This window comes from Eucyclogobius newberryi, unplaced genomic scaffold, assembly GCF_026437365.1.
Source record: "Eucyclogobius newberryi isolate DKJ021-1_F unplaced genomic scaffold, fEucNew1.0.hap1 SCAF_14, whole genome shotgun sequence".
Lineage (NCBI taxonomy): Eukaryota > Metazoa > Chordata > Actinopteri > Gobiiformes > Gobiidae > Eucyclogobius > Eucyclogobius newberryi.
Window position 1 is genome coordinate 14,506,512 of NW_027315768.1, and position 14,495 is coordinate 14,521,006.

Consider the following 14,495-nt stretch of genomic DNA (forward strand, 5'->3'; position numbering starts at 1 on the left):
GAGCCTCCTTATTCCTTTGATAATTCTAACGTTTTGTTTCCTTGCCATACAAATCTTGAGATTGTTTTATTTAACACATCAAACAGCTGAGTCTGGAACAGATAAAGAGACCTGTACAAGACAGTCATTTTCATAGTTTCGATCTGCTGACTTAGACTTAAGTAGGGGATAAGGTTCTATTTTTTTATAGTAATAAAAAGAGGGGTATAATTTGTTGTTGTAACTGTTCCTATGTCTCTATGGAATACCACACCTAAATATCTAAGCAATTCTGTTTGCCGTTTAAATGGGTAGGTCTTTCTAAAGCAATTCAATAATTTCAGCTTTTTGTACATTCATTTTGTATCCAGACATTGGACCATTTTTTTGGGAGAAATGTATTACAATAGGTATGGAAATTTCTGATTTGATCAAATATAATATAACGACATCTGCATAGCAGGTCATTTTATGTTCCGTCCCAACAATTGTAACACCATGATTTTTTTATTGTCTAATAAATTGGGCAATGGTTCCAAATACAAAGCAAATAGGAGGGAAGACCAGGCAAAGCCCTGCCTGACCCCCTTTCCAGAGTCAGTGGACCTGTCAGATGACCATTGATCTTAATTCTTGAAGTTGGACCATCGTAAAGAGCCCCAATATATACTGGACTCATAGTCCAGCATAGCTGTGAGTTTAGCCAGGACCCTTCTGTCCCCCACATCCTGCACCGAGTCCAGAGCACAGTCCAGGACGGAGCTGGACTTGACTTTGTCTAGCTTCTTCCTCTCCCTCTCTGTGATGCTGCTGCTCCAGCAGGCCACACCTACAGGAGAGTTGATGCCACCACAGAGTCGTAGAAGGTCTTCAGGAGTGGCCCTGTCACTCCAAAAGACTCCTCAGGAGGTAGAGCCGACTCTGGCTCTTCCTGTACAGTGCGTCTGTGTTATGAGTCCGGTACTTGTATGAGTCCACTCTTTCAATGTCCCTTCCCTGGATGTTCACTGGTGCGGGGGCAGTGGGGTGGCGTCTGTGGAAGTCCACCACCATCTCCTTGGTCTTCCGCGCGTTGATGAGGAGGTTGTTCTGTTGACACCAGTCCACAAAGTCCTGGCAGGGCTCGAACACAGCTGTCTGTGTCTGTCGTGTCTGAGGTCTGCAGTGTAGAGGGTGAAGAGAAAGGGCGCAAGGACGGTGCCCTGAGGAGCCCCCACACTGCAGGTCCAAATGGCCGACACACAATCCCGAGCTCTCACAAACTGGGGTCAGTCTGTGGGATAGTCCAGGATCCACTTGTCCAGTCCAGGTCCTAGTCCACACCTGTCGCCTCCGGCTTGTCCCTCAGCAGCGGGTGGATGGTGTTGATGTGTTGTTACAAATTATCACATTTAATCAACACAGAGACAGGAAAAAAGGCTTTCAACCACTTTGCTCCGTCCCTGTGAAACAAAACACAGAGAATTTTTAAATTAAATCATTTTATGCCTTTTAATGATTTTAAAGAACTGGTCAAGGACTACCTGCAGTGCCGATGCACTTTGATATCATTTTATCTTTTGTCATATTGTATGTATGCATGTGTTTTCATGTATTGTATAATTCTATTTAATGTTTTATATGTGTTTTAGTATCCTATGTTTGTTTGTTTGTTTGTTTGTTGTTTATTTTGTGTTGTGTTTTAACAGGGGCCCATGAAAAAGAGAACTTTTGTCATTGGGTTTTCCCTGTATAAATAAATAAAATGAATGAATTGAATGTTGGCTCCAACTGTGGCTTGATGACACCAATCCAGCATAGCACAGATCGCAGTGGACATTGGCTTGATCATCACATTTAGGATTTTAATGACATAATTATGTTGCTATTTTAAAGGTTGTGAATGAAATTGCAATATTTAGATCATTAGGTTTAATTTCTGGTAGGAAAATATGGTCTTTGCAGCAATCAAAGCTCATTGGATTTTCATGCCACTTAAAGCTTCAGTAACTGACAAGCTATTACATAACACAAGTTTAAGATAAAATACTTTATTCTTAGCTTTGACAGTTACAACTTATGATTTGGTTACAACTTATACACTACTGTTCATGGGTTTCAGTCATGTGACTGTATGTCTCTCCGCTGTCAGACAGTCACGAGGCTATAAATCCAAAAATATCTCATTGAAAAGGAAAGGGTCTTCTTTGATCTTATCAACTGCCAAGCGAGTCACTGACACCACTTAAAATCAGTGAAAACTTGCCATAATTAACTTTTGTGGACATTTACATCCAAGCTCCACAACCCCCTCTGTACCGGACAAGCTCTCAGAACGTTCAATAGCACAGACAGTGTTCATGTGGTGCAGGTGATACTAAAGTATACCACCCAATTATATAAAATAGTAATAAAATGTTGATAAATTTATAATGAAGTAGAAGCCTGTTAATGTATAACAACCGAAATGTGAATGTCTTCTGAACAAACACAGTTTAATAGTCTACTTTGTGAAAGTTTGACAATGAGGAAATTGTCAGAGCCATAAATCCCATCTCTTGTAGTGTCTCCAACCATCGATATATATCTCACTTGACTTTAATACAAATTGGACCTATAAATAGCTGAAATCGAGGAGACAATTTCCCATCTCAAAAACACCTGAGGACCGTGGATGATTAAAACACGTCAGAAGTGAGTTAAAGTGGCGTGGGAATATGGATCACATCTCCACACCTGATGCTCCGACTTCACACATTTCCATGCGCCTGCCTTGACTTTCGGATCACGGACTATACTCATTACAGATCGGGAGCAGGTGCTATGGATGACACAATGTTCTGTTAGTCATCACGTCAGTGAACACAAAGGCCCCGTCAGAGTCTTCAAGGGGCTCAGGGGGAGGTTTCAAGGGGGTTCAAATGGAGTATTCAATATATGTCAAAAATGGAAGGCCAGGAAATATATATATAAGAAATAGGGCTTTGCTAAGAATGGGCAAATTCAATTTAACTTAGCTTTTCAGACTCCCTGAGCTATAAATAGATTTTTGTTTGTCACAAGATTGCATTGTTGTCAATACTTTTACGTCATTACATTTGAGAGCAGATATTTATATTTCATGCACGTTTTTGACATGGATTGAAACGTACTTTCCATATGATTTTTAGCTTTTTCATTGTGACATCCTTCCTAAAGGTTTTGAGTTCAAGTCTCAGCATTTAGCAAACTAAAACAGCAAACTGCTTTTGCAACCATCCTTATAATGTGACTGAATAGAACAAAACCAGATTCCCAGATATACAGATGTTGGCTCATATTTTTCCTTATACAACCAGGTATCCTTTTCTACATTCAGTGGTTGCTGTCCAATTAGCACCAACAGATGTGTATTCTAAATAAATCGGTTTGTGTCACCAAATAAATGTTTTTTATTTTAACTGCTGGACAATAAAGGATTTGGCAAACCTGCTAGGAAAGGTCTCCTTTTTCTTTCTACTCCGCATTCTCACTACCAGCAGGTGCTAAATCAGACTTACACATCAGGATGGTTTTCCGCTGATGCACCAGCTCTGACTCACATTTATCTACTTGTGCTATAGAATCATTATCTACCCACAAGCACTGATTGATAAACTGGCTGTTACATATAGATGAACGACCAGTGCATCGTAATTGACTATTCACTCACGTACCGAACACAGTGTACCACAAACTAGAGGAAGGACTATTTGCAACAAAACTGACTTTGAAGAGAATAACCAAGGTTGCACGTATTGATTTTTGTTGCTTTCAGTGAGGAAGTCCCAGGCTGTGTTGCAAAGATAGGGCAAATATCAGATGTGTTGTAATGAGCCTGCCCAGTATTTCAAAGTGATCTTTTGAGTGTATGGATGGAGTCGGCTGGTTGTGGTCTAAAACCCGGTCTGATCCAGAGATTACAGAGTAACACGCCTTTGGTTACGATAAGCTGCAGAAATCCTTCGGCTGTAACATTCCGACCACATTTGAGAAGACGTTTTAACAAGATAAATGTAGAAAAACATTAAATGAATCATGAAATGATTTTGCATTACGGAAAAGCCTACAGCAACATGTAGAAAAAGATTCAGTTGTAGTGATCCGGCAGTTTTTACAAAAACAAGACATTTGGACTTTCATCCAAGAGCCATTCTCATCTAGTCTGAGAACTCTGATATTTATCCTACTCACCCACTGGCCTGTCCTGTTTATCTATTTGTTTGAACTGGTTTAAGTTTCCCTTTAAACTAATCTTCTTTGTTACCCTAACATCCCTGTATGGGTCATAGAAATCCTACTGTTACCTGACTGCAGCTCCCTCAACACTGAGTACCTGATTATCATCAGAATGGCCCGGGCTGATCCCGCCTCATGACTTCTAAATGCAGTCGTATATTACAGTTAAATTGATCCATCTCTATTTAAATAAGTTCTCTCTTTGGGAAAAAGAGATTCTCTTTTTTGTGTTATGTGTAGCTAAAGTTTTAATACAGCATTATTATATATATTTTAACTAATATATTGTGAATTTGATATTGATTGAATTCATTGATCAGAGAATTGCCCTTTGGTTAGCTTTTCCCCCTTTTTTTCCCTTTTAAAAAAAAACAAACACAAACAAACATATTTTTACACATATAATATATTTTTATATTTAAAGAAATAGAAAAAAATATATCATCATCATAATCCTGGTACCGCAATCAAAATCCATGTCTTACCACTATTACACTGGTATTTTGGTATGCGATAGGTAAAGGCTCTACACATTACAACACTTAGCTTAGGATGCAAACTAATGTTAGCATTCACTTTTCCACATGATTTTAGGAAACATTTCCCATTTCAAAAATGACATGCCTACTGTAAAACGTAGTACAACTTAATACGATATAAAGTATAGTTTTCAAAAAGTTTGTGGACTTGAAATGATCCTCAGCAACAGAATAATCATTTGACAGAGCCACAGTCATGATTGGAGTGTATTATGTGCCTAGATCACAAAGCAATCCTGCTTCAGCCAATGAGAGCAGCTTGGCTTGTCACGTGACTTTGGCAGCTTTCTTCCACAGTTCTGTTCTGCAAATAAATCCAGTTTGTTTTGTATGCATATAGAATGTGTTTTGCAAGTGCAAAGCCAGAGGAACCCTCTGCTGCCAAAACAACTTACTTTGTAAATAGATATGGCAAATACAAAGTACTCAAGTACTTTGTATTTGAGTGGAACAAACACATTTGTACACACACATTTGTTTATTTTGCAAATAAAACATATTTACGCAACAGATTTACAAATAAAAATATATTTTATGAATCAAAAACACGTTTGCAGGGTAAAATGGATGTATTTGCAAACATATTTGAACAAAACCATCTGGTACATTTGGGTATTTTAAAGGCTGTATTTACATAACACATTTAACATAAAACTGCTTGTATATTTGTACAAAACTAGTTGTGTATTTGTACAAATCCAAACTCTAATTTGTACAGGTAAAATGGCAATATTTGTGAATCAAAACACATTTGTTCAAATAGGTTTGCATATTTGCAAAACACACAGTGTATTGGCAAATACTTTTAGAAGTTTTACATATTTGCAATATTTTGGCAGAGATTTCGCCCTAACTATGTCTCCTGAATGATATGCTATATTTATTTATTAATTTAACATGACCTGACCACGTGAACTGCAGCACACACATTTCAGCAGGGTACATAGTATCGGTACTTCATTTCAGATCAATCAGATCAGAAAAGGTTTATTGCCATTGTCAATGAACAGAATTTACAAACATAGGAACTTGCTTTGGTGATTCGGTGCAACATAAAACAATGAAAAATGATAAAACAACCTATAAGGGGTACAGATGTTGCACTTGAGGGTTGCCCCTCAACAGACTTTTATATGACCAGACTGCAGCTTCCTTGAACCCATATTGCAGATGGTAGTTTGGTTGCATGCAACAGAAATAGTTTCCAGCCTGGATCTGCAGGGGTACAAAAGGGGGCGTTGCCCCCTCATTTTAGTTGCGTTCAATAATGACACTTAATGGAAGAGCATTATCTTTGCACCCCTTTGAAACATGGTTGTACCTTCAGTCAGTTTGGTCTAGACTATGGCCTGAATAGTTATAGCGATAATTGTAGAAAATTCCATTAACAAACATTAATGTACTATTCTGTTGGGCTTTTATGATCGAAAAAAAACAGCACTTTCATTCACAGTACAGTATGGGAATAATTGTATTAATGACATTGAAACTTCTTTGCTAACAAAGAACCATCATAATAGCTTCCACTGATAAGGCCACTCTGAGTACCTGTATGTTTGTGTTTGTGTGCTGGCCCCAGTGCCCACCATTTCTCTGTAGACATTTCTTTTCATTACCTTTACAGCACAAACTTAGACAATGAGTTCCCCAAGCTGCTGTGACTAGAAAAGAGCCTTTAAATACTAGGCTTTTATTCCAACGGCCTCTGAAACACTTATACAGTCAGACATGGGTTACTTACAATTTATTTTATTATTTAAGTAACAAGTAATTCTAAGAAGTAGATTGCGTCACGTAGAAAAATTTAAAAATAATATTAAAAATTGGCAAATACCTCCATATAAATCACCATAAATCAAAGCATTGCAATGTAATTCATACAAACTTTTGACCAGGTCCAATACCGGGCCGATATTTAGCCAAGAAAATATATTTTGAGATAGAAAAAATTTAAATTACTAAACAAAATATGTGTGGAGGAATGAAATCAGTTATCAGTCTAACTTCTCTGGTGGAATTTGATTTTTGATTGTATTATTATTATTATTATTATTATTTATATAGCACTTTTTTTGGGGGGGGACATTCAAGAATACTTTACATTAGATTGTTATTCCACTCCTCCCTGGATGGTGATAAAAACCAGGCAGCCAATCTGCACAATAGACCTCTACGACCACGAATCATTCATGCACTCATCAGATTTGTATAATATGGGTGAAGTGTCTTGTCTTCCTTAGTGCAGTCCTTTATCCCTACTTCAATATCCCTCCTCAATAAACATACAAACCCACTTTGGCTCCTGCACTCCTGGAGTAGTGGAGAAGCTTCAACTGTAGAGCCCCCTCAACCTTACAAGTGCGGGGAGGGTTAGGGTGCCAGGGGAGGCTAGCAGCTGTGGATCCTGTGCCCACCCTATTCCCACCCTACTCCTATCCCCACTCTTCCCCCTGATAAGCTGGTACATCTGCTGATTCTGTCCCACATGTAGGAAGAGTTTTAATGTCAATGTCCAAAAGCTCCTCTCCTTGAACCGACACCCTAACGTGGTGGAGGGGTTTGAGCGCCCGAATGATCCCGGGAGCTATGTTGTCGGGGGCTTCAAGCCCCTGGTAGGGTCTCCCAAGGCAAACAGGTCCTAGGTGACGGGTCAGATAAAGATCGGTTCAGAAGCCCTTTATGATGAGTTCACAAACAAGGCCGATTACGTCGCCCGGATCGGCGTCACCGGGGCCCCATCCTGGAGCCAGGCCTGGGATGGGTGCTCGATGGCGAGCGCCTGGTGGCCGGGTCTTACCCCACGGGGCCCGGCCGGGCACAGCCCGAAGGAGCGACGTGGGGCCGCCCTCCTGTGGGCCCACGACCCGCAGGAGGATCCATAAGGGGCCGGTGCAGAGAGATCTGGGCGGCAGTCGACGGCAGGGGCCTCGGCGACCAGATCTCCAGACACAGAGACTAACTCTGGGGACATGGAATGTCACCTCGCTGGGGGGGAAAGAGCCTGAGCTTGTGCGGGAGGTTGAGCGATACCGACTAGATATAGTCGGCCTCACCTCCACGCACAGTTTGAGCTCTGGAACCCATCTCCTCGAGAGGGGCTGGACGCTCCACTTCTCTGGTGTTGCCCGCGGGGAGAGGCGGCAGGCTGGTGTGGGCTTGCTGATAGCCCCTCAGCTCAGCCGCCACGTGTTGGATTCACCCCAGTGAACGAGAGGGTCGCGTCCCTCCGCCTTCGGGTGGGGGACAAGTCTCTCACTGTTGTGGCGGCCTACGGGCCGAACAGCAGTGCAGAGTACCCGGCCTTCTTGGAGTCCTTGGGAGGGGTACTGGACAGTGCACCGACCGGGGACTCTGTTGTTCTACTGGGGGACTTCAACACCCACGTGGGCAATGACAGTGACACCTGGGGAGGGGTGATCGGGAAGAACGGCTTCCCCGATCTGAACCCGAGCGGTGTTCAGTTATTGGACTTCTGTGCTAGCCACGGATTGTCCATAACGAACACCATGTTCAAGCACAAGGGTGTCCATCAGTGCACATGGCACCAGGACACCCTAGGCCGGAGGTCAATGATCGACTTTGTTGTCGTGTCATCTGACCTCCGGCCGCGTGTCTTGGACACTCGGGTGAAGAGAGGGGCAGAGTTGTCAACCGATCACCACCTGGTGGTGAGTTGGATCCGCTGGCGGAGGAGGAAGCCGGACAGACTTGGCAGACCCAAACGCATTGTGAGGGTCTGTTGGGAACGTCTAGTGGAGCCCTCTGTCAGTAGGGTATTCAACTCTTACCTCCGGGAGAGCTTCTCCCATGTACCGGGGGAGGTTGGGGACATTGCGTCCGAGTGGACCATGTTCTCCGCCTCCATTGTTGATGCGGCTGCTCGGAGCTGTGGTCGCAAGGTCTCCGGTGCCTGTCGTGGCGGCACCGGAGTCGAAATGAGTTTCCTCCGCCGTGTGGCTGGGCGCTCCCTTAGAGATAAGGTGAGGAGCTCGGCCACACGGGGGAGCTCGGAGTAGAGCCGCTGCTCCTCCACGTCGAGAGGAGCCAGCTGAGGTGGCTCGGGCATCTGTTCCGGACGCCTCCCTCGGGAGGTTTTTCAGGCATGTCCCACCGGGAAGAGGCCCGGGGAAGACCCAGGACACGCTGGAGAGAATATGTCTCTCAGCTGGCCTGGGAACGCCTCGGGATCCCCCCGGAGGAGTTGGAGGAAGTGTCTGGGGAGGAGGAAGTCTGGGAGTCCCTGCTCAGACTGCTGCCCCCGCGACCCGGCCCCAGATAAAGCGGAAGAAGATGGATGGATGGATGTCCAAAAGCTACTGGTGCACTTTACTGTTTTTTCTACCATTTGTACTCTCTGCATGATTACATTGATTGTCTACATTTTTATTCATTGTTTGTACTATTCTTATTGTACAATACATTGCATTGCATTTCATTTTATTATGATGCTGCGCCCAAGCACAATGTGCCCGAGACAAATTTCCCTCTGTCAGAGGAAAAATAAAAGGTTTACTTAATTTAAACTAACGGCGTTGGCCGCAATGAATAAACTTTATCAGTAGTTCAGATATTGTGGATTCATTTTGCTCCCTGAGGTGTACAAATGATCAAGGGCAAAAGAAAACCAGAGCCTTTTCTGGGATTGCCAAATCTCCAGATAGAGATTTCTGTAACTAAATGGAACAGAAGTGAGTCAAGCCTCACATGAATTAAGCTACTAATGTATTTCTGCATTTATTTGGGTTTTCTTTTGAGGAATGATTTGCCCATCGTCTCATGATGATTCAAAATCGTCTGTATTTGTTTATAATTGCGATTCTATTATTTTTGAAACAATGATTGATGGGGTTTATTACATTGACGTGAGTGAAAAGGCCTCATTTACAATAGCTTCACATTAGTAAGAGTCCAAAATTAGTTTTATTTGAATGTCAGTATCAGTTAACTTCATGTGCACTTGGCTTTATAATAAAGTATATCTCTCACAAACAGCTCAAGAGACACCTTTTGATGATATTAGAAGCTGAAAGTGAATCAGAATCAGTCCAGATTTAACAGATTTAAGGCGCACTCTATCTAAACTCTTTAAACACACTCTCGGACCAAATAAGGGTCATTAATGTTTCATCTGATTCGATTTTAAGATGTTTCTTAATTACGGTTTCATTTAGTGACAAAGATTATCTCTAAAAGCTCAATTTCAGGCTTGTTGCCATTCATTACTGCATTTTTTCCCTGCAGTAATGGTGTCTTCATCAAATTTGGTCACATGGGGCAGTTGTAGTGTGGAACATTCCAAACAATGATGATGATGGTGCACTGTTTAAAATCACATATACTTTTACATTGACAGTAGTAAAATCAGCTTGGGTTAGTGACTGTAGTTCCAGGCTGGTTTTCCATCATTTTTATCACACCCGGTTGGTTGGAAGGAACAAAAAAGTATATATATTTTTTCTTCGATTCAATATCAGGGCCTACCTCACCTGTGTACGTGAAGTACAGTATATGTCCACTGAATGTTACTATGAAATCAGCCACTCTTTCAAAGCAACAGACTGTGAATAACCGCTACTTAGCAATCAACGGCTTTGTGTCTTCATGCATGATAATTGCAACCCAGAGGAATCTCACTAAAATAGTTCCTCACAACTTGGCTTTTATATCCTCCGTGCAATTTGTGACAACTAAAAACAGCTTCAGAGATCAGATCACACTATAAGTATCTGTAAATGTCACAATATGTTTTACGGCGCTTTAGGGTCATGCTGCTATTGATGATGTGGTCAATGAAAAGCCAGGAGACCAAAAGGCTTTTAGATGAAGAAACAAAAAGGGTTTTTGCAATGTGAAAGGAACTGTAGAGGAAATGGAATGTGCAAATTGTTCTGTTTTCTGCTCCAGGCTATGAGCTTGTACTTGTCAATAAAGAACAGTGCATGCAAAGAGGAACAATGGATTTTCACATGACATATGGAGAAAGGGGCATAATGTATGAATACTGAATCAAGGTTGTTTTGGGGGGAATTGCAAAAAAAAATTTAACTTTAAAAACTTTTTAAAAAATTGATACTTTCAGACATTGAGTTGACTCATTGATGATGTGATTTGTGGACTCCTATTGGCCAAAGTAAAAATGTCTTTCTGAACATAATACTAAAGCTGCATTTTGTACCTTTTCTGATGGAGGGAAAGCCACTGAAGCTTTTCTCCAGATGTTATGGAGCTGAATAGTGATGGAAGTACATTCTCCATTCATATTTCACATAAGAATATTAAATATCTGAAAGGGTAAAAGACCTATAATTATATTTAAAATCTGTTTTTGAAAAGTTATAAACTGTTAAATGATTAAAACGTTGTGTTTTGTAGGACTGAAAACAGCCTTCATCGTGCCATTTAAGCCTTAATATTTATACCACAGTAAACTTTGAAAAGGACTGGATGGTTGAGCTCCATTGCTCTGCCTGGAATCTCCAACAATATTTATGGAAGGCCGAGTTACAGGTCAGATCTGTGGAGAGGCAAGCATGCTCATATACAACTGAATATTTTATACACATATTTTAGGTACTTGTTTGCTATTTAAACACCTAATATCAGATGAAGATAGTTATGCCAATACTGCAGAACCTTATTTGAAGTAAAATCATCTCCATGGAGACAGGTAGGTTGCAGCAGGAAACATACAATATCAAAAAGAACTTAATTTAAATTAATTTCAATTATGTAAAAGAGAATATTTCACATAATAAGAGCCGACATCTAACTTCAAGGCTATTGTTAGCCCCGTCAACATGCGGCCTTGTCTTTATATTTTATAAAAGATGGTCATGGCCAACAAACATTCAATTTTGTCAAAGTATCCTTGAATGTTGTATTGTAGCTGTAAAACTTTTCATTTCAGTTGCATTTTTGTCTCCTCTTTTGCAGATGTAGGCTACAGCAGCCAGTTTGCTGCTGACAGAAAGCCAATAGCTGAGAGTGTTGGCTGTGAGGCAGGTCAGTTGTATAGTGAACACAGTGAAATGGCTGGAAGCAAACATTGACCAGTTCATATTCAATCAATCCCTTCCTCACACAACAGTCATAGCACACTATAGCTCACATAAATGGGGAAGGATCTACATAAAGACATGATTGTAAATACACATGAATTTAAATACTTGTAATGCTCTTTTCATTGTTGGTTGAAACAAATCTTTCAATCATGTTATAACTGTGTTCTGTCATTATTAACTTACACAATTTCATTCTGATTGATTGATTCATGCATGTTTGTGTAATCGAGTAAATAGCTTCCTCCTTTGAAATATGCCACATATGCCATTTTCAACAATTCAAACAAGCAATTGAAAATGTACTGTTTACGATGCATGGTGAAATGCCACTACTAGTTTAAAACAGGTCAATAGACACATTTCTATCATCAAAACCCTTTAAAATTCCAGCATGTCTGTACAGACCCAGTTTACATTTTCTACATTTATTGCATTTTGTCCACCATCTGATAAAAAATACCTATCAAGCTCCCGGGAAGGTATAAAAAGCTTTGAAAACCCAACAAAGGCTCAGTCTACTGTCTGTCAGTCCAGACCTCCAACAACAACTTTACTCCTATTTACATATTTACCAAAGAAAATTTAGGATTTTAAATCTGATTTTTATCTGTGTAGAGCTTGTTTCCACTTAAAACCAGACCACAGAAGCCAAAATAGAGTCTGAGCTTCACACAGAGTCCAGCCAATTGTTTGTACTCCAAAGGATGCAGGAAAAAGCTTTGAAATGTGTGAAAATCTGCCGAAATGATAAAGGGTATAAGCCATTTTTGATTCGATCTGATTAGATTAGCGTTTATTGTCATAGGGAAATTTGTCCTCTGCATTTGACCCATCCTTCAATGCCACTCTTGCATGCATCTCCTCAGGAGCAGTGGGGACCCATCTGCCAATCTTAGGCTCCGCCTGGTCAGGACTGCCTTGATAAAAAATTGCAATTCACAATTAAAAGTTTCATATTAAATCCCCAAAAGCAGAATATGTTGATATGTAGAATTAGTATGTAGAATTGTGTAATCATTATATTTTGTAATGTAGCCTATGTGCCGCTTTCAGTTGATTTCCTGGAGAAATAGTGATGCAGTCTGCATGACTGGGCCCCATCATTAGTGCTTTGGTCAATCTGTCACTGCCTCACTGTTACTGCCTTCCTCTTGGCCTTGTTAACAGAATGGATAGACAATTGTCCCACTCCTGTCAGAATATAGATCAGGGTTTACTGCAGTCTTCCTCAAGTGTGGTCTCATCTGTTTGGGAGCTCTGTGTCACATGCTTCACACACCGATGGCACTTAAGCACAGGGACGCAGAGCCAACAAAAACACAAGCAGAAGGTCATGAGAAATCTTTTCATGTACTGGTGATTATTTACGGCCTTGATTGTTGGAAGGGATTTTGGAACAGATTTCAAGTAAATACAGAAGAAACAAAAATATTATGCGGCAGACGACTTTTATTAAATTTGTACTTTTACTTGGAATTGCATTGGGTTTCCAGACTTTTTTCATCAGGGGACATATAAGGCCACATTGGTGGTCGATACAGAGAATCCTCCAGAAAAGTGCCTTTAACAGAGGTTTCAGTCACCACACCTTTATTTAGGCTTAAAACCTTCATACCAGGTCTGTCCCAGATGAAAATGTTGGTTACTGGATTTTTAATTTTGCAAGGTCTGAAGGCCAGTAAAAAATTGGTGCAATTTGGTGCAATTGGTAGTAGTAGTAGAGATAATTATAATTTGTATAGACTTTTTAGTTTATTAAGCTACTTATACATGTAATACATATTCAACAATACATAGCCAAGAGATGATATTTAGAAGCAGAGGTGAGGACACAACATCAACATAGCTTGCATTAAATAAACAAAATAATACAGTAAATAATAATAATAATACCTGGTAATACAACAATTTAGAAAACCAAATTAGTGGGTTTGGATGGTTTAATGAGTTGAGGCATGTTCTGTACATAAAAGATTAGAGCTGTGTTAGTGGCAATAACAGAATATGACATTAAATCATCATAGGTATTGATGTCGGAGTTGATAGATTGCTCGTCATCTCCCTCTCTCGGCATAAAAACATCCTTGGCTGAGCGGTCAGATCTCCTGACCCACAGGTTGGCGGTGTGATTCCAGCTCCCTCAGATGAATACTGCCGTTGCGTCCATGGGGTAGACACTTAACCCACCTCTACACTTAACCCACCTGCGTACACTGGTGTGTGAATGGGTGAAGTGGTTCCTTGATGTAAAACGCCTTGACGTCCTAGATGGTGGTAAAGTGCTATATAAACTGTAACCATTAACCATTATTGTTGGGCATTTTTAATTGGATAGATTGAGTTACAAATTCTTACCAATTGAACCTGCTTGACAGACTCTGGACTAAATGGGACTAAATTGATTTATTGAATGTATAGGATTTTGTTTACTTGCTTTATGTTCTGTGTCATTTGTTTTGGGTGTTTTGTTTTTAAAAGAAAGAAACGTACAAATAATAATATAATAATAATTTATTTTTAAAAAAAAGTTACTTTTTTATACGCAAAATGTGAAATAATATTATTTTTAAATATATTTTTTCTTCTTGGATGATCATGGTGACTTGAATTGTTGTTGTTGTTGTTTTATGGCGGTTGGCATCCAATTGTTGCATTACCGCCAGACTTTATTCCTCAGACT